The sequence below is a fragment of the Micromys minutus genome, assembly GCF_963924665.1.
Source record: "Micromys minutus genome assembly, chromosome: 3".
Classification (NCBI taxonomy): domain Eukaryota; kingdom Metazoa; phylum Chordata; class Mammalia; order Rodentia; family Muridae; genus Micromys; species Micromys minutus.
Window position 1 is genome coordinate 23,522,666 of NC_137972.1, and position 21,840 is coordinate 23,544,505.

General features: G+C 34.6%; 1 pseudogene across 1 annotated transcript; it reads right to left on the bottom strand.

The window, feature by feature from the left end:
• Window positions 1-398: 398 nt before the first annotated feature.
• Window positions 399-21,655, bottom strand: LOC308418847 (vomeronasal type-2 receptor 26-like; annotated as a pseudogene). The gene is made up of 5 exons: window positions 21,440-21,655; window positions 20,015-20,313; window positions 4,581-4,806; window positions 2,591-2,633; window positions 399-1,287 (listed from the first exon to the last, which is right to left on the bottom strand). The product of its transcript is annotated as a vomeronasal type-2 receptor 26-like (transcript).
• Window positions 21,656-21,840: the final 185 nt, after the last annotated feature.

A 21,840-nucleotide genomic window follows, 5' to 3' on the forward strand; every position in this document is an offset into this window, starting at 1 on the left:
TTAATTGAATATAAAGAGTTGCCCTGTATATGATTAATAGAGAGACATCACATCAACATTTAAACATCTGTTACTTTGATTTCCATACAAATGATATACTCTATTTTTACATTTAATCTTTACCAATCCTGTTACATTGTGTTAAAAATGTGAAAAACTATGATTTAAAGAAACATTTAGTAGTCACATCATAAGTCACCTCTATTTGGGAACTATTTAAACTGAGGTGGCTTGGTTCTTTATGACTGGTTGGATCCAAGGAGAGCAGGGAAACGTAATTAAATAGCAGTTGCCAGTGTTAAGTGAAATGAATTGTCTCTACATCACACTTCTGAATATATTTATACATGATTCATTTCACGCAAATCACAATAAATTCCATTGTCTTAAGGAGGAAGTCATTGAAAAAATTTCATTCTTGAAAGGCCACCTGACTTCAGCAGGATCACATAGCATTTGGGAAGAAATATACAGCCCAATAAGCCGGCACAGGAGGCCAAAATTGAAAGAATTTCTATGACTACCATGTTTTTCCCTTTGGAATTGAGGTAAGTGGGTATACAAGAAATCCACACACTGCAGAAAACCAGCATGCTGAACGTGATTGTTTTTGCCTCATTGAAGCTATCAGGTAGCCTTCTTGCCAGAAAGGCAATAAGCAAGCTCAGACTGGCCAGAAAGCCCAAGTACCCCAGAACACAATAGAAGGCAATGGTGGAGCCCTCGTTACACAAGAGGATGACTTGCCCAAACTCTGACTGCATGTCGACATCCGGGAAAGGGGGATAGGTTCCCAGCCAGACTGTGCAGATGAACACTTGAATGATGGAACCACAGAAGACTATATAGCATTTGAGAGTAGGGTCACCATCCACATTTTTAAGTTTCTTCCTTGCTTAATAGCTCTGAAGGCCACAATGAATTTCTTTGCCAAGATAGCAGAAATGGCAATGGAAAATACAACCCCAAATATCATTTGTCACAAGACACAAGTGACTGTCCTAGGTCGGCAAATGAATAGTAATGAGCAAAGGAAAGAGAGTGTTAGGGAAACCAGGAGGAGATAACTGAGATTTCAGTTATTTGCTCTGACAATGGGTGTGTCCCGATAACAGATAAATAATCCTAAAATAATGGCTGAAAAGATGGATAAACTAAAGGCCACAGAGACCAAAACTGTTCCTAGAGTATCTTCATAAGACAAAAATGCCATAATTTTAGGAAGACACTGATCTTTCTGCTTATTTGCATACTGATCTTTAGGGCACTTGATGCATTGATCCATACCTGAAAGAGAGGAAAATTGGTGTATTACATTCCAATGGGTATTTCCCAGATGTACCTATGGATCTTGGGCAGTATGTTTGTTGAATTCTGGAGATGTCCCTGATTATAGTCACCAAGCCATACTATTGAAAAGCAATAGATGAAGAAAATTGTTTTCAAGATCAAAAAATACATATATACTTTTACTGTAAAGTAATCAGAACATGAGTATACTTGAACAATATGAATCAGAAATGGAGAAATGATGTTGAGGGGAAATCATACAATATAAAAACTTTATTTCATCACATATGAAATAAATTAAAATTTTATTTTAAGACTTCCTTATTTTTCTTATTTTACCTTTGTTTCTTAAATTAATTACTTATTACTTGAGAATTTCATATATGCATATCATGCCATTAATGTCACTATGATACAATGATTCTAGAAGTTTATCTCATTTGACAAGTCTGTACTTTGTCTCAGCTCTCTCTAGGATGTATGATCATAGCAATTTATACAGTTTCTCTGAAATTTGATTTTTTGTGAATAATTTTGTTTATTATTAGTATTTATTGTTACCATGAAATAAAGTCATGCTTTATAATTCATCTCATAGTTTAGGGTATGCAGGGAGCACTAACTGTTTACAGTATACAAAGAGTGCTAATTTCACTCATTGATACTGCTACAGCTGTAATAGATCCATTAGTGGAAAGCAGGGGTACAAAGGAAACACATTAAACTCAATGCAGACACAGAAAAGACAAATCAGAGACAGTTGCAGGAGCACACTCTTGTGGTTTCAATCACCCAGGAGGCTGACCCTAGAGGATTGCTGGAGCCCATGAGTTTGAGATCAATCCAGGCATCATAGCCAATAAAACAAGCAGATACACAAAGGACAGTTACAAAAATGACTAGGTTGGAATCAAGAGTTTTGCTTGTTTGTTGCTTTGTTTTTCAAGACAGGGTTTCTCTGTGCTGCCCTGGCTGTCTTGGAACTCACTCTGTGAATTAGGGAGGCCTAGAACTGAGAGGTGCACATACTGAGAGATGGAATTAAACCCTTTGTCACCACAGTTCATCAAAAGCTTTTTTGAAACTCTAGGGTGTTATCTGCATAAGAATAAGTGTGTCTTCAGGTATTGTGTTTGAAACCTCTATCCTATGGTGCATCAGTTCTACATTCAGAACCATTTCTAGAAATTCAACATTCAGAACCAGTTCCAGAAATTTCCACATGAGAACAATTTCTAGACATTTCCATATTCAGAACATTTTGCAAAAATTTTCACATTTATAATTATTTTAGAAATACCTGTTTCATTTGCAATCTCTCTATCTGGACATGGGAGACAATTAAAACAAAAGTATTATATCCGTTCAAAAAATGCTTTCCTAAGTCCAAGTGAACAACTTTTATTGCATAAAGGAAAAGGAGTCTGAATAGGAGACAAGAGAGGAGGAAACACAGTCAATTCATGATATTCAGTGTTAGCATCCAAATGGTAAATTTCAGCAGGTTCTGTGTACTATAACCAAAACTACCATGCCTTTAGAGAGTGTGAAACCAAAGGATCGGTCTATTTCTTTTTTTCTTTCTTTCTTTCTTTCTTTCTTTCTTTCTTTCTTTCTTTCTTTCTTCCTCTTTTATTCAATCTCTCTTTTGAACTTCTGCTCTATTTTATGTCATTGACCTCTCATCATTATTTTTATATAATATATTTCATTATGCTTAATATAATTTTTAATTTTCAATATATTTGGATCATGCCCTTCAACTCCCCCGATTCTGTCTAGAAACTCAGGGACTAGACAGACAAACATATTGAGAGAAGCAGATAGTACTACATCAAGTCTTTATTTTTGCTTTCACTTTTTATAGCTTTTTAGTTACAAAAATCTTTTATGTAAGAAAATAATTACCTCATACTTAAAATATTAAACAGAAGTGATTTATACAAGAAAGGAGATTAAAGCAGTGTTTCATTGTATGAACTCATTATAAGTTCAAAGCAACAGTTTCATATGGCCTTGCTTTTACATACTGAACTCCTGTGACCTATTTCTTGGAGCAACCTTGGAATAGATGTGTTTTCATTGATTATTAACTTGCTCCAGTCCTGTATTTTTCCCTAACACAATTAGTCCATGACATATTAAGGTATACAAAGCTCTATTTGCTACTTATATTATATAAAGCACTTTAGAATTCTTATATCAATTTAGGAGCTCTATAAAACATCAGCAATTAGGAAGTCATGGATTTATCTAAACAGCATTACTACATGAAAGTACATTTTCATATTGATTCCTCTGTAAATTTGCACAATAGGGTAAACACCCAGGAAATCTTCAAACAATGTCTTAGTGGGAAGGAAGAGAAGCCACCTCTGTATCTTTGCTTATCAGAATGCACCTATTACAGCCACAGAAAACTGTGAGCTATCTCCAGAAAACTTGCTTGCTTGCCATGGCCTTTCCCAGATGGATTCTGTCAGCAACTTAAGGGAACAGTGCTTGAGGGCTGCAGGCAATGATTTTTACTGGGATATTTGAAGAGACAGGTTGCAGATTGAATAAGCTAGACACAGGTAAGCCAGAATGATCCAGAATATCAAAAGTAACAAAAAGATTAGAAAATATTGCAAAAGTTAATATGAATATAAGAAGAGCAAACTCAATAAGAACCTGAAAGAAATCAGATTGAACCACTCTGCTTGGAGAAGAGTTTGAGACAAAATGACTTAGTTGAACCAGCCAGCTAGAACCCAGAAAGAGGTAGAGAGAGTGATCTTATTCAGCATTAAGTCTCAAAGGTTGGAAATATTTAAGTCTAGAATAGATTAAAAGGACACTAGAAGCTTTCAGAAACAGGCATAGGATAGCATATGGAGGCAGTAAGTCTCAGAGATGACAATTAACCTCATTAAAATTATAGTTATATTTACGAATACTTATTTGCAAAGACTGTTTTTCTTCATGCATTTTTATTTTATTAATTTAATGAAGGGAGTTATTTTCACTAAAGCCTTGACTAGAAAATTGCCCAATTTTTTTTTTTTTTCTTACTAGGTAAGCCATAGGTGTATATGATCATTACAATGATTAAACTGTCTGAAGAGTTAATCCACAATGAATCAATAATCCTTATAGTGGTTCTTCAAGCAGAAAGTTCTGGTATTTGGCATTGGAAAAACAAAGTAAGTGTATTCTTGGCATGGTGGCACTCAGCAGTCTCCTTAACCATGTTCTCTGATATTTCCACTCTGAAACCAGCACATGGTGCCAACTTCAAAGATACTCACCTGTGTGTAGTATACACCCCAAACTATGAGTTCATCATTTTGGGGAAAAATGCTGAACACTGTGAGATTCAAAGACAAACTCACCAACTTTCACTTTAGCTTTGGTATCGTTCTGCAGAGACTGGTAATTAAAGATGTCAAGCTTGGTTGCAGAAACCTCCTTGGTCATTACATTCTTCTCACTGGTATTTCTCCTAATCTGGCCATTTTGTAAGAATGAATGGAGCTAAAAGAGAAAATAACTGTCAGAACTTGTACTTTAAGTCATTGAGATGCAAATAACCAGGATTACATTAACTGCCCTCTCTTCTCTCTTTCACTAACTGTATGTTCCTGTGGATTTTATTTTTGTTCCGTTTATCAACCATTGGTTACAGGGCTAATACATGACAGCAGTTGGCCTATATGTTGATATTAGCACAGTCATGTGCTATTTACCAACACTACCTTTGCTTCATAGAAGCTTTAGAATTTCATGAGATCCCATTTGACTGTATTTGATCTTAGAGCCTGAGCCAGTGGTGTTCTGTCAGGAAATTTTTTCCAGTGCCCATGAGTTCAAGACTGTTTCCCATACTATGACCACTATTCAGGTTTGAAAACTAAACCTTTCTCGGTCACTCCCTGATGAAATGAGGATTCTGGCCACCTGATTCTAATTCCATGAAAAATAAGAACAATTTGAATGAGCTGTTTTAAACATTTTGCATAATAACTTTAAGAAAAAATATACTTTCTCTTTTTTTTAAACAGCCACCCACACCCTCCTACCTGCCAAACCCTAGCCCTAGCATTCCCCTACACTGGGGCAAAGTGTGGAGCAGAGACTGAAGGAAAGGTCATCCAGAGACTAGCCTACTCAGGGATCCATCCCATATATAGTTACCAAACGCATAAAATATTGTGGATGCCAAGAAGTGCAGGCTGACACAAGCCTGATGTAGCTGTGCCATAAGAGGCTCTGTTAGAGCCTGAGAAATACGGAGTCTGATGCTCTCAACCAACCATTGGAATGAAAATTGAGTCCCTAATGGAATTAGAAAAAGGGCTGAAGGAGCTGAAGGGGATTTCAATCCCATAGAAAGAACAACAATATCAACCAAACACTCTACACAGAGCCAACCAGGAGTACACATGGAGCAATCCATGGTTCCAGCTGTATATGTAGCTGTAGCAGAGAATGGGGACTTGTCTGGCATCAATTGGAGGAAAGGTCCTTGGTCTTGTGAAGGCTTGATACCCCACTATAGGGGAATGCCAGAGCAGGGAGGAAGAAATAGTTGGGTGGGTGGGGGAGCATGACATAGGAAAAGGGGAAAAAGGGAATGGGAGATGAGGTTCCCAGAGAGAAAACTAGAAAATGTGATAACATTTGAAATGTAAATAAATAAAATATCCAAGAAAAAATGTGTAATTTAGAAAGAATTTGAATATAGGTATTACAGTTTATTATATAAAAATTATCCCTGCAGGAGACAGGGAAGCCCCATCACACACCAAGACTATGCATGTTCTGATCATCACCCTTAGTTACAGATCTGAACCAGATAGTAAGACACTATTGTTGAAGACACCACACAGCATGGCTAGAGGACACAGTAACTAGGGTGGAACTAAGCTGAAAACGTTCTCCATGTTGTCTGTTCTGGTTGTCTGTCTGTCTGGCACATTGCACACTGGCAGAAATTGAACTGCAAGCTGCTGTGAAAGAAAAGTCAGCAGAGGCATTTCCCAACCATGGACCTCTCATTCTATAAGACCAACTGTCCAGACACAATGTACATACTGCAGAAATGCTGGCACAACCATTCTGGGGATAAACAACTGCTTAGTGACTGTATTTGAGGACATCTATACAAGAGGGACTCATGCCTGTTACTGCAGACCTTTTCAAGGTCCATGTCTGGGGAGATCAGATGTCCTATGGGTGAGCTCATTTCTTTTCTTTTTACTAATAAGACATATTACTGAAATGCAGCTTGCATATTTACACACATGGAATAGTGCTATTGTCAGATTATATCAGAGAATCTTCTCTGTGTCAAGAATATCAGTGTTTGAAGGGAAAATGAGTATTGAGTGCTCATATTTAAATGTGACTCTTATGAAAGCACAGGAAACATTGGGAAAGAAGGAAAGAGAGAATTCAAGGGCAAGACACTGAGGAGGAGGTCCATGAAATGCTGTCTTTTATGTATGACGTGGTCACAGAACTCACAAACTTATGGCAGCTAGGTTTGTTTGCTTGTATAACACCAAAACAAGACTGAGCTCATAAAATATTTATTCAGAGATTAGGGAGGTGGCTCATGAGGACCAGCCTCTCACTTGAGCACTGTTAGCAACCAAAGGCTTCTGGAGGAGAGGAAGGCATTGTCAGCAGAAATATCACCACTTTTGTGTTTCTTCTGCTTCATTGGTTAGCTGCATACTCATGTTCACATGTAAGGCCCTGTGGGTCATAAATAGAATGGGACATGAAAAAAAAATACCAAAAATAAGAGTGAATGTAAGATAGTGACGTGGTAGAAGATTGAAATATCTGTGAGGATGGAGAGAGACAAAGAAGGGAGGAAAGTAAGTGTGAATAGAAAGTTATATGTACTTGCATGCTTGTAAGTAGCTATTTTAATAAACCATGTAAGATGCAAATAAAAACAATTACATTTAACTTTATAATTTAAACTAAAGAAAGCAAACAACAAATGTTTGAATAAATAAATGCAAAATATCCCTTCATTAGAGAGGAAGATAATTTATTTTAAAGTTGAATCAGCAACATTATTCTCTTAAAGTGAAAGCAAATGAATATGATCTGAGATAAAAATACGAAGGTGTAAAGTTTTGTTCATGGTCCAGCTTTGTAGCAATGTTAAAAGAGACATTCAGAGAAAAGGGAATTGTATAAGCTAGAAAATTAAACTGACGTAGAGACAAGAATGACAGTGACACAGAATACAATAGTAAAATTGAGCAGTGTATTTTTTTTTATTTCTCTAGTAGGTTATAATCTACCCAGAACCACAAAGTGAACACAATACTACATGGCTATGTCTGTATACAAATGAAACTTTGACAGCACTGTTACAACACATAGGAGAGAGGAAGCAGGAGGGATGCTGAATGTGCCAGCATTGCTGACAGCAGTATTTGTAAGTATGTCTTGAATGTAGAAGAAAACCACCAGAATTTATTAAGTATATCTGATATTCTATAAAAAAGGTAAAATAGAAAATGTTCAGTTAAATCTAATGAAGTTAAAGAGAAGATGACAAAAATGTATCAAAACCTTCAATTAGATAATTCTCACATATTCATTATTATAAAGATCAATAATCAATTTAATGTGAGTTCACTAAATGCAGGAATTTAAAACAGAAAAAAAATTGGAGTAAACATAATGCTCAACCAAACAAAGAGACTTGACTGTGTGCTAGTTAACGTGAAATCCACAGAGGGTGTTAGTGTCTCATAGTAGTGCAGGAAATGAGAGCTTATTCTGCTGGAGTTCATGGTCCTAAATTCATGCATATACATGTAGATCTAAGTGGACTCACTCGGATTAACAAAACAGAGCACATATAGCTGAGAGAATAGGTTGGATGGAAAAAGGAAGAGAGTGGGAGAAGGAACAAGTGGTGGATTCAATCTAAACACATTTTGTGCAAATATGAGATTCTCAAACACTAAAAAGAAGGATGATAGAGACAACGGTACATGGACAAGGTATGTAGCAGCAAACTGTGGCAACATTAATCAAAATGATGATGGACTTACTATATTAAAGGGAGCTGTGTAGCCTTCAGAACAACCAACTTTCCAGGAGTTAAAAGAGACAGGAAAACAACAATTAAGATAAATAGTAAAAAAAGCAATGAAAATGCCAATCCATTTTAACAATGTTGACAAAATTCCCATTTGTCTAAGAGAACCACAATCCTTCCAAAGTATTGGAAAAAAAGATCATCCAGAGACTGCCTTACCTGGGGATCCATCTCATATGCAGCCATTAAACCCATGCATATTGCTGGAGCCAAGTATGCTTACTGGCAATTACCTGATATGTATTCCTCCTCAGAGGCTCTGCCAGAAGCATACTAATACAAATAAAGATGATTGAAGCTAACCATCAGACTGAGCACCAGGACCCTAATGGAGGAGCTAGAGAAAGGTCTGAAGGAACTGAGAGGATCACAACTCCATGGGAATAACAAAATTATTAAGTAACCAAACCCACTACAGCTCTGAGGAACTAAAATACTAACCAATGGGTTTGCATGGAGAGACGCATGGCTCCAGGAGCATATGCAGCAGAGGATAGCATTCTCTGGCATCAATGGGAAAAAGTTTTGGTCCAGCAAAAGCTCATTTTCCCAGTGTAGGGGAATGCCAATGCATTGAGGGGAAAGAGGGTGGTTGGGAAATGGAGCCATTTTATGGATAAAATGGGAGTGGAGGATGTATGGGATAGGGGAAAGGAGATAACATCTGAAATGTAATATAGAGAATATTCAATAACAAAAACAATGTCCAAGAAAAGGGCAAAGAAGATAATTAATTAATAGATGTTCATGGGGAAATAGATAAATCCACTTTAATTGCTAATGACTTCAACAATTCTTTATTGAATAGCTTATGGAACACACATTTAATGGAATAATTGTTAATGAATAAAATTTCTGAGGTCATAAATAAGGAGACTCCCCACTGTGAATATGGCAATATAAAAGTTGACCTTTAGAGTCAATACAACCCTGGTCAAAATGCTAGTAGGTTCTTCTGTGGATGTTAGCCAACTTAGTGCAAACTATGTGTAGAAGGGCAAAGACTCTGTAGACAGCAAGTATTTCATGATTTAAAAAAGGAACAAATGCAAATATCTCATAGTCTGACACTTACCAAAAGAAAAAGGATGTCAGTACCTATTTTGTCTTTATGGAGTCAAGAGATGTTATATATTCTGCAAAATCTAATCTCTCCAAGAATGAACATGAGTGAGATGGAATTAATACAAACAGTTCCCAGGAATCAGCATATCAAGATAAGGTGACAAGGAAAGTATCTATAATATTATCCAGGAAGAAGAATTAAACATAGTTAATTAGTTTATCTCTCACTTCAAAGACCTAACAGAAATATACTCTGTTGGCTATCTTGAAATATACAGTATGTTATTGGTGACTTCACTCAATATGTTGTGTAGACTATTTCTAAAAGGTACTCATACTTTGTGCATCATCAACATAAAGCTTATTTGGAAGAAATGCTAAAATAAGTTTTTAAGCAAAAATTAGTGCATGTAAATTCATTAAAAACATATCTAAGTAGAAAGTCATAGGCAAATATATATGTGTGAGTGTGTGTGAGTGTGTGTGTGTGTATAATTCTACCTATAATTCCATAGTTTAAAAACAATAATAAAATTAATACTGCTAACATATTAATAGATGCATAATACATGAAGATATTGATGTTAACATAAAAATAGGGATTACTAGAAGTTTATAACTATGCATGTAATTGAAATTAAGTAAACACAGAACTAAAGGTTATATTTGTATGGAGGCCATGAAAATGAAGTATTAAGAGAGAACAAATGGAGAGAAAAAGAAGCTAGCAAACCATACCACTATAGGAAATTACAGATGAAGATAAAAGGTAACCATGAAACATATAGATAAATGAATAAATAAATAACAAAATGGAAACAGTAAGTCTTTACCAAAAAATAATTAAGTGTAAAATGACTATAGCTGCATGTTACTTATCAGTAAGGATCAACTCTGAGCTATGCATTAGAAAATTTTGTGACTGAGTATACATTTAGATTATGAATGCCCAAAAGAGTGTGAACACACCATCCTTACAAACTAAAAGCATATTAGACTACCATAGTAGATGTGATTCCCTCTTGATTGATACATTCTTTTGTAGCACCAATTATATTCATACATGGAATATATTCTTCAACTGCCCCACAAAACAAAAGGCTAAAACTATTTTTAAAGAGTTAATATAACTATACTCTGCCCAAAGAGATTGGATTTAGCCATAGGATATAAAAGTGAAAGAATTAAAATGATAATTCATGTAACTGATAACCAAAATAAGAAGGGATAGAGTTGACAAGAGATCTCAGTGCTAATACCTGATAAGCCTGCACAAGGCCCTGGATTCAGTGCATACCAATGAGAGAAAATGTTGGATAGATTGACAGATAGATAGACAGATAGATAGATGATAGATAGATAGATAGATAAGTAGATAGATAGATAGATAGATAGATAGATAGATAGATAGATAGATAGATAGATAGACAGGGAGATAGATAGACAGGGAGATAGATAGATAGATAGATAGATAGATAGATAGATAGATAGATAGATAGATAGACAGACAGGGAGATAGATAGATAGATAAGATAGTTAAAAGACAATTGAATGTAACGTTGGGCAGAAAAGAATTTAAGTCAAACACTATTATGAAAAGCAAGGAATATCAAATCGTAACAGTGGAGAAAATTCATCAAGAAGATGTAAAAACCACAAATATATAAACTCAGCAAGTCCTAGTGCTAACAGATGATAATAACAAAATGGAGACTACATCAGTAATGCCTAAAGAAGATCAATGGATACAAATTATAAAACAAAAGTTCAAGACATAATTATTTACAGATGATATGAAAGTATATAAAAGCTACCCCAAAAATTCTACCAGAGAATTTCTTTGGCTGATGAACACTTTCAGTGACATGGCTGGATAAAAAATTAATTTAAAAAATCAGTAGCCTTCCAATATACAAATGATAAACAGACTGAAAAAGAAATCAAGAAAATGTAGCCACAAAAAATATAACATATTTTGGAGTCGCCAAATCAAGCAAACAAAAGAAGTGTATGATAAAATTTTAAAACTTTGAAAAGAAGAAGATATCAAAAGGTGGAATGATCTTCTATGACTCTTGGATCAGTAGAATTAACATAATAAACAGTAAACAAACTTTCAGGGCTACCACCATCCAGGATTTTAAAGTGTCCCACAGTGATATAGTAATAAAAGCAAAATAGTACTCTCATAAAAAGAGACATGTTGAAGATAGAGTCAAATTAAAGACACAACCATAAATTCACATACCTACAGACACCTCCTTTTTTTTAAGAAGCCAGAAATACATCAGGGGGAAAAATTAAGCCTCTTCAAAAATTGTCCTGTCTAACTGGATGTTTTCATGTTGAAGAATGCTAATAAATTCACATTTATCACCCTATACAAAACGCAAGGCCAATTAATTATCACAACATTAAAACACACTGAACTTGATGGAAGAAAAAGTAGGGAATCACCTTGAATACATTTATAGCTGCCTGTATGTGAGTGCTAATTACATTCTTAATGATAGTGTTTTCATGAGAACATGTACTGCACATAGGTTCTGGGAACCAGTTGTACCTGATTGGTACACATTCTTTATGGAGTAGAAATATCATGAAGAGGTTAAGGAGAAACACAGTCAGACTAGTATTGTATACACTTGAAAGCCATTATCTTTATGAAACCCAATACCATGTATAATAAATATATGCCAATAAAAACAAAACATTTCTAATTATTTTAATAATTAGAAACAAATCTAAACAGGTAGGTAAAATATCCCTATCATGAAACCTGTAAAAAAGGAAAAAGACTTAAGAGATAAAGAAGGGTAACAAGAGGCACAGTAAATATCTTCAACAAAATTGTAGAAGAAAACTTTCCTACCATTAAGAATGAGATGACCACAAGCATAAAAGAAGCCTTCAGAACTCCAAATAGGTTGGACCAGAAAAGAAATTCCTCCCGACACACAACAGTCAAAACACCAAGTGCCCAAAGCAAAGAAAGAATACTAAAAGCAGTAAGGGAACAAGGTCAGGTAACATATAAAAGCAAACCAATCAGAATCACACCCGACTTCTCAACAGAAACTATGAAAGCTAGAAGATCCTGGACAGACAACATGCAGACCTTAAGAGAGCACATGTGCTAGCCCAAGCTGCTATACCAGCAAAACTATCAATCACCATAGATGGAGAGATGAAGATATTTCAAGACAAATCAAAATTTACACAATATGTGAACACAAACCCAGCACTACAATGAATTATAGGTGGAAAACCCAATACAATGAGGGGAACTATATTCTAGTGAAAACAAGAAATCTCCTAAGCAAGAAAACCAAAAGAAGAAAAAGACACAGACACAACTCGACCTACAAAAGCAATAATAGCAGGAAACAAAGATCCAGTGAAAATAACAGACATTATGAATCAGATGGATTTTTTAATTCACATCTATATAATATTTTATCCTAAAACAAAATAATGTCCGCTCTTCTCAGCACCTCATGGCACTTTCTCACAAAACAGATACAAGACCATCAAAATATTCCAAGCATACTACCAGATCACCATGGACTGAGATTAGTTTTCAATAATCAACAAACAAAGAAACAAACAAAAAGCTGACATACACATGAAAACTGAACAAATCTCTGCTCAACAATAACTTGGTCAAGGAAGAAATAATGAAAAAAATCAAAGGTTTTTTTTTCAGAATTTAACAAAAATGAAGGCATAACATACCCAAAATTGCAAAATATTTTCAAAGCAATGCTAACAGGAAACTTATAACTGAGTGCCTCCAAAGAGATATTGGAGAGAGCATACACCAACAGCTTGACAGCATACTGGAAAGATCTAGAAAAAAAAAAGGAAGAAGCAGATACATGCAATAGAAGTAGATGGCAGGAAATCATTAAACTAAGAGCTCAAATAAACTAAATAAAAACAAACAAACAAACAAAAACATAGAAAGAATCAACAAACCAAGAGTTGGTTCTTTAAAAAAATTAACAAGGTTGACAAACCCTTAGCAATACTAACTACATGAAGCAGAGAGATTATCTAAATAAAATCAGAAATGAAAGCAAAGACATTACAATAGAAACTGAGGAAATTAAAGAAATCATCATATCCTAATGCAAACACCTATATTAAACAAAACTGGAAAATCTAGAGGAAATGGATAATTTTGTAGAAAGATACCAGGTGCCAAAGTTAAATCAGTATCAGATAAATCATCTAAACCTTCCCATAACTCCTAAAGAAATAAAATCAGTCATCAAAAGCCTCCAAACAAATAAAGACCAGAACCTGATGGGTTTAGTGCAGCATTCTAACAAACTTCATAGAAGACCTAATACCAATGCTTTCATAACAATTCCACAAAATAGAAACAGAAGTAACACTACTGAACTCACTCTTCGAAGCCACAATTATGCTCATTTCTAAACCACTCAAAGACCCTACAAAGAAAGAGAACTTTAGACCAATTTCCCTCATAAACATTGATGTAAAAATACTTAATAAAATTCTTTCAAACAGAATTCAAGAACACATCAAAATGTTCACTCACCATGATCAAGTAGGCTTAATTTCAGGGATGCAAAGATGGTTCAATATAAGAAAATATGTTAATGTTATCTACTATATAAAGAAACTCAAAGAAAAAAACAAAAAAAAATTATCTCTCTAGATGCTGAGAAAGCATTTGACAAAATTCAACTCCTTCATGTTAAAAGGCTTAGAAGTTTAAAAATTCAAGACCCATACTTGAACAAAGTAAAAGCAATATACAGAAAAACCAGTAGCCAACATCAAACTAAATTGTGTGAAACTTGAATCAATGTCACTAAATAAAGGGTCTAGACAAGGCTGCCCACTCACTTCCTACCTACTCATTTTAGAACTGGAAGTATTAGCCAAAGTAGTCAGAAAGCAAAAAGAGGTGAAAGGGGTAAAATTTATAAAGGAAGAAGTCAAAATGTCCCTATTTATAGGTGATCTTATAGTATGTTTAAGTGACCACAAAAATTCCACCAGAGAACCCCTACAGTTGACAAACAAATTCAGCAAAGTGGCTGGATACAAAATACTTCAAACAAATCAACTGCCTTCTTCTACTCAAAGGATAAACAGGCTGGAAAGATATTAGAGAATCAATAACCCTCACAATAGTCACAAAGAATATAAAATACCTTGGTGTCACCCTAACAAAGCAAGTGAAGGATCTGAATGATAAGAACTTCAAGTCTCTGAGGAAGAAAATTGAGGAAGACCTCAGAAGCTGAAAAGATCTCCCATGCTGATAAATATAGTAAATATATTGACAAAAGCAATCTAAAATTCAGTAAAATCCCCATCAATTTTTACCTCAATTCTTCTTATAGTTGTAAAAATGATTTTGGAAATTTATTTGTAATAATAAAAAACCCAGGATAGCAAAAACTATCGTAAGCAATAAAAATAACTTCAGGGGGAGTGACCATTCCTGACTTGAAATTATTACAGATCAATAGTGATGAAAACTGCATGCTATTTGTGCAGAGACAAGCAGGTAGATCAATGGAATAGATTTAAAGATCCAGAAATCAACCCAAAACCCAATGGTCACTTGATCCTTGACACAATAGCCAAAATATGTTCAATGGAAAAAGAACAGCCTCTTTAACAAATTGTGCTAGTTCAACTTGCAGTCAGCATGCAAAAGAATGCAGATTGATTCTTTCTTATATCCTTGTACAAAGCTCAAGTCCAAGTAGATCAACAACCTCCACATAAAACCAGGTACACTGAATCTGATAGAATAGAAAGTGGAGAAGAGCTTAGAACACATAGGCACAGGGGCAAATTTCCTGAACAGAACACCAATGGCTTTTGCTATAAGAGCAAGAATCAACAAATAGGACCTTGTGAAATTGCAAAGCTTCTGTAAGGCTAATGACAGGGTCAAAAGAACAAAATGGCAATCAACAGATTGGGAAAGGATCTTTAGCAATTCCACACTGATATAGGGCTAGTATCCAGTATATACAAAGAACTCAAGAAGTTAGACTTTAGAGAATAAGCTAATACTATTAAAAAATATGGTATGGATCTAAGCAATGAATTCTAAACTAAGGATTATAGAATTCCGGAGAAGCACCTAAAGTAATGATTAAATTCCTAGCCATCATGGAAGTGCAAATCAAAAGAAATCTAAGATTCCACCTCACTGCAGTCAGAATGGCTAAGATCAAATCTCAAGTGACAGCAGATGCTGACTAGGATGTAGAAAAAGAGAAACAGTTCTCCACACTTGTTGGAATTATAAACTGGTACAAATACTCTTCTAATTAGTCTAGCTGTGTCTCAGAAACTTAGACCAGCTATACCACTTTGTGCATATACATCAAAGAAGCTCCAACATCTCACAATAACATATGTTTCACCATGTTCATAGCAGTCCTATTTATAATAGCCAGAAGCTATAAAGAACCAAGATGTACTTGAACAGAGTAATAGATAAGTAAATTGTGGTACATATAAACAATGGAGTACTACTCAGATATTAGAAACAATGAGCTCATGAAATTCCTAAGCAAATGGATGGAACTTGAGGCTATCATTTTGAGTAAAGTAACCCAGTCACAAAAGAACACACATGGTATGTCCTCATTTATGAGCAGATACTAGTCCCAAATATTCAGAATACCCAAGAAATCATCAACAGAAATTATGAAGCTCAAAGAGAAGGAAGACCAGAAGTTGGATGCCTCAGTCCTTTTTAGAATGAAGAACAAAACATTCATTTGAAGAAATAAAGAAACAAATAGAGGAGCAAGTATTGGAAAAAATATCATTCAGACACTTCTCCACCTGGGATTCTACCTCATAGGCTGCCCATAAACCCAAGCAGCATTGCTGGTGCCAAGTAGTGCTTTCTGGCAAGAACCAGATTGAGATGCATCCTCTGGGACATTGTCAGAGCCATATATACACAGCTGAATATGCTTGCATCTAACTTTATTGGACTGAACACAGGAATCCCAATAAGTGTGATGAAGAAAGAACTGAAGGAGTTGAATGGGTCTGAAACCCCATGAGATGAACAAAATTATCAACTAACAAAACCTACCACAGCTCCCAGAGACTAAAACACCAACCTTTAAGCACACATTGAGATAACTATTGATCCAGTCACATATGTAGATGAAGATACCAGTGTCTGGCATCAATGAGTGAAGAGGTTTTTGGTCCAGGGAGGGCATGTTATTCTTATTTAGGGGAATGCCAAGCCAATGGGGTGGAGAAGATGATTAGGAGGGAGTGCACCTTTTTGAAGGCAAATGGAAGGGATAAGGGATAAGAGCAGGGCAAGGGAAAGGGATACCATCTCAATTGTAAATACAGAGTATCTAGTAAAAATGAGGAAAAAATAAAGAGAAAAATGTGAAAAAATGTTTTACTAGTATCACAGATTGCCCCTCTACTCTTATTGTCACCTTTTATATTTTACTGATGAAACTTGTTTGGACACCACTTTTATTAAGCTCTATTTTTGTCATATTACTACTATTTCTCTTGGTTGCCATGACTTTTATGGTATAGAATTGTAAATGTGTTAATTTTATACATGATATATAACTATAAGTTTAATATATATTATATATAATTACAATTACATCATTTATCCCCTTTCCTTTTCTCTATCCAACCCTCTTCAAAAACTCTCAAATTCATTTCCTCTTTTTCTTGTTAATATGTGAATGCATAATTATAGTAAAAAACTTGGTGAGTTTGTTTAGTGTTCTTTTATATATATGATTTCAAAGGTGAGCATTGGAACTGGATATCAAATTTTTAAGTTCCTTGCTCTGTAACTTGAGTACTTCTTATCTTCCCATTATTTTTATTTTTATTTCTTTGTGGAAGGGCACTCCTTGAGATTTTCCCTTCCACATTCAAATGTGTATTGGTATTGTTTATTCAGGCATCCATATTTTTGAAAAATGTAGTTAAGCTTCCTTGCTATTGCTAGGAGACATAAACTCGCAGTGGAACTTTTATTTCTCTGTTTTATTCCATATTTCTGCTCCCTTTTCTGTGGTTGTTGGTGTTGTTGTTAATGTTAAGTCTTAGATGCAGTAATTGGGTAAATGGAGCACATAAAATGTTGCTATTGTAATTTGACTAGCTGTATAATTTTGATGAGATTTTTTTATTACAGAGTTATATTTATTCATATACACACTAACACACCCAAACAAACACACAGACACACTGACACACATATAATTATTCAGCTAAAAAGATGGTTGTTTATTAAGTGGAACTGTGAGTTTCCCCTCTAAGATCTACAACTTCATTATCCATGTGTTGTTGGGTAGGTTGATTGGAGCAGGAATGACTTCTATTGAATTAACCAGAATACCAATAAAATATGTTGTTTAGACCAAGATCTGAGCGCGACCATGAAACCCCAATTGTTGCTGTAGTTATTGTAGTATTTCATAGATAAATCCTTATAACACTATTGCTTATTTGCCTTATAAGCCTACATAAACCTTCCAGGACTACGAAATATCACAATCATGAAAGAAGCATTCTTGTCAAATCCAGTTTGGTTCCTCCAAATCCTATGTCTGATGTGCATGGTGTCTTCAGCAATAGTTAAATGCCTTTTGCCTCTATAATACCACCAAGGCTAACAGCAACAACCTACATTGTTTTGACAGTCTCTTGTATCTCATCAAATGCAAAATAAAACCAAGTGTTTTGGGGAAAAAAACCAAAAAAATTTATAGCAACTGGGAATAAGTCTAAGGAAAGATGTGGTAGGCTTTCAGCCATTGAAAAAAAACCCCATAAGACAGAAGGAACTTGGATACACAGATTGGCTGAGTTAATACTAGAAAATATTCTAAAATGATATATTATTAAGTGAAATTTTCATCATCCATCCTATGACACTCCTCATAAAACTAGCAAAGTCAATTCCAACATTCATATGGAAACATAAAGACCCCTACTGAATGAAGTCATCATAAATAGGGAGGGTAGAGATAAATGTCAATTCATATACCAGATCTTAAATTATACTATGGAGCCATGATAACACAGCAGCCTGGAGTAGGCATAGCACAAACCTTTACACAAACCAAACAGAAGACCAATAAATAAGCTCACTAATCTATAGTCTAAAACATTTACTGGAGAAAAGACAGTTGCTTTCACAAATTGCTAGTGAAACTGAATATCTTACTACATGTAGAAAATATCAAGTAGAGTTGTATGACTCTCTACCCTATGCAAAAAAATCCAGTCTAATTAGCTCAGAGACATTTTGATAAAACTTAAAACTTTGAAATAGAAAAGAAGAAGCACTTCAAAATATCATCACAGACAGGGTCTTCTGAAAGGACTCTTGTAGACCAGCAGACCATGGGATGAAAAGGCTGCAAAGGGAAGGGCCCTATGTCAGGAAAACAGAATGAGGTGATGTCACATGAGAGGCCACGGGTCACTGAGAGGCAATATATGGTCAGTGATAAAAAGAGACAAGAAAATTATAAACAAATTTTTATGAAAAATTGTATTCATAATTAAATGTCATAATAATCATATATCTGAAAACAAAAAATTTAAAGAAAAGAAATCACTCACAAGAACTCATAAAAGAAAAATATAATCAGTGTACACCTTTAATCTCAGACCTAGAGAAGCAAAGGCAAGACGATTTCTGTAAGGCAATTCTGTGCTACATAAGATTCAAGACCAGCCAATTCTGCATGGTAAGAATAAGTTACAAATATAAACAAATGAAGAAAAATAAAAACCAGAAGTGAATCAACAGCAGCCTAATGCATTTGATGAACATTTTAAATTACCTCACTGATATTATCACTAAAACAGTTAATGGATCACTGTTATTTTCAAACTAATGTTTCTAAATAGCTCTTTTTAAGTTGATTAATTAATTAAGGTGCATTTGACTTATAAATGCTACTACTGTAGCATTGTTTATAAAAAGTTATAATGGATCAACAAAAATATATTTAAACAATGACAGATCTTACAACAATTGTTCTGACAAAGGAAATTTGAAACTGCCCAAAACCCAGCCACAGTAAGTCTGACCAATGATTCTTATATAGAAGTAAATGTTATGTGGCAATCTGAGCTGATAACACTGAAATAATAAGGAATATGTACTAAAGGTTACAATAAAAGATGTGTAGAATTATTATTGTTCCCATGCTTTGCGATGCTCTTAAAGTGGATATGATAAAAAGACAGTATAAACAATGGTACAAGGCAAAGAGAAATTTTTTGTAGTGGATAGAATACACGTTGTCATTACATTAAATCTTTTCAAATTTAAAGGTTTTTCAATTAAATTTATTATGCAATCTTTATTTCATCTTATGAATAAATTATCCTTTTGTTAAAATGATAAGTAAATAGTAAATAACTAAACAGTCCTGTACCTCACTTGTAAACAATAACTGGATTAATTAGCATTTATTACTATGTTAGTATGTTTAAACTAAAGAACCAGGATTCCTTGCATACCTGTGGGACATTATAGAGACTTAGAACTCTGGAGATCTGAGTTGAAATTCCTGTTGAAATGCCTCCTATCACTGCAACCAGTTTATCAGTCTTCTCTGGCCTGCAGCTGTAGTTAGGAAGTGGGGGGCTCACTCCTGAGAGCAAAGTCATAGAACTCTCTGTGGCCCTCATCTCAGTAAAGTCAACATTGAAGAGATAGAATCCCAGAAACATATTGAATAAAATATTTGGGTTCTTGTTCATTTTTTTCTATAGCAAAAACCATGGCCAATATGTTCCTATAATGTTTGGTGAAATCCCTAGGAGGAAAAATTGGAAAGACTATTTTTGTGTTCTTTTTAATACTAATTTTTAATTAAAATATAATTATATAACATACCTTCCTCTCTTCTCTCTGTAGATACTCCCATTCCTCCTCTCAAATTCTGGGTATTTATTTATAACTATCTCTGTCATATAAAGTATTTATGCAATAATCCAATAAACAAAATATTGTATATTAAAAATGTAGAGGAATTTACCTTTTAAAAGAAGATTCATTTTAAAAATTATTACCAAATTCACAACTATGTTCTTTCTTGAGATATAATTTCACTAATTCAGCCCAGTATGTACTTAAACATTGTCTAAAAAATTAAACAATGTAAACATTGTTCATTTTGTAGACCATGTTTAGTTCAGGTTCACCGAGAGTCTCCTGCCTCTGAGTCTCAAGTTCTTAGAATAAATGTTTGCATCATCACATACTATCAAATGTAGAACTGTAACTTTTTATTGTGGAACTTGTGTCTGAGAAAGTAAAATTGAGGAGTAAATCATGGGAAATAGCAAACATTAAAACTTAGTATTTTATATGGTTTCCAAAATAGGATAAATCCTGAGAAAATACACAGTGCTTGATCAACCATGGCAATTGAAATTAAAAGTGTCAAATCAATTAAAGGAGGAAAAATATAATGTTCTCAGTACAATATACTTAATGAAAACAAAAAAAAATCACTTCAACTAAAAAGTGTTTTGAAAGTGTTCTTACTTATTTAAGAGAATGCAGCATGAATAGGGAAGGGACACAGACATAGTCATTGCTGAGGAGATATTGGCATTGGGTGGATACTGGGAAAGGGAGGGAGAGTTACGGTAGATGTTTGACCAAGTATCCTGACTATACTCTAAATTATGTCTTATACTCCTGTGGTACGGAAATGCCTAAATGAACTCAGTTGATAAAATATGACTGAGTGAGAGAGAAAGAGATAGAAAGGCTGAGTGTGAGAGACAAAAAGACAGAGAGAATCCACAATGTTGAAGACAGCAGACACTAGAGGAGAAGCAGTACACTTGGGTTTGATCACCATATATTTCATACATATCACCATATGTATGAAATCCTAAAATAATATTTAAAGTGAGAAGCAAAATACTTACACAAAAACATGTTCTGGTATATGGATTGGATCTGTAAAACCAAATTTACCTCTAGAGTCTCCATCAGTCACTCTAAGGGAACAAAAGTCCTCCAATGACAAAATCCCCATCTTGATAGTAGCAAAGAGAAGTAGGTATACTTAAGGAGAAACAAGAAATTTCTTCCTGCAATACAACGAGAACAATCAGAGGAGAAAAAGCAATAAGCAATTTCATACTAACATTGATAAATACTTGATAAAACCCAGATATCTGTTCAGTTGAAAATCTTGGGTTAATGGATCTCAATAGCACATCAACAAACAGATAAAACATGTGTCTGTCTGGTCTGTGTGGCACAAATTTATAAAGCATTATTTTGTCCTTTTATAGGCCCAACAGGATCCAAACACTACCCCAGT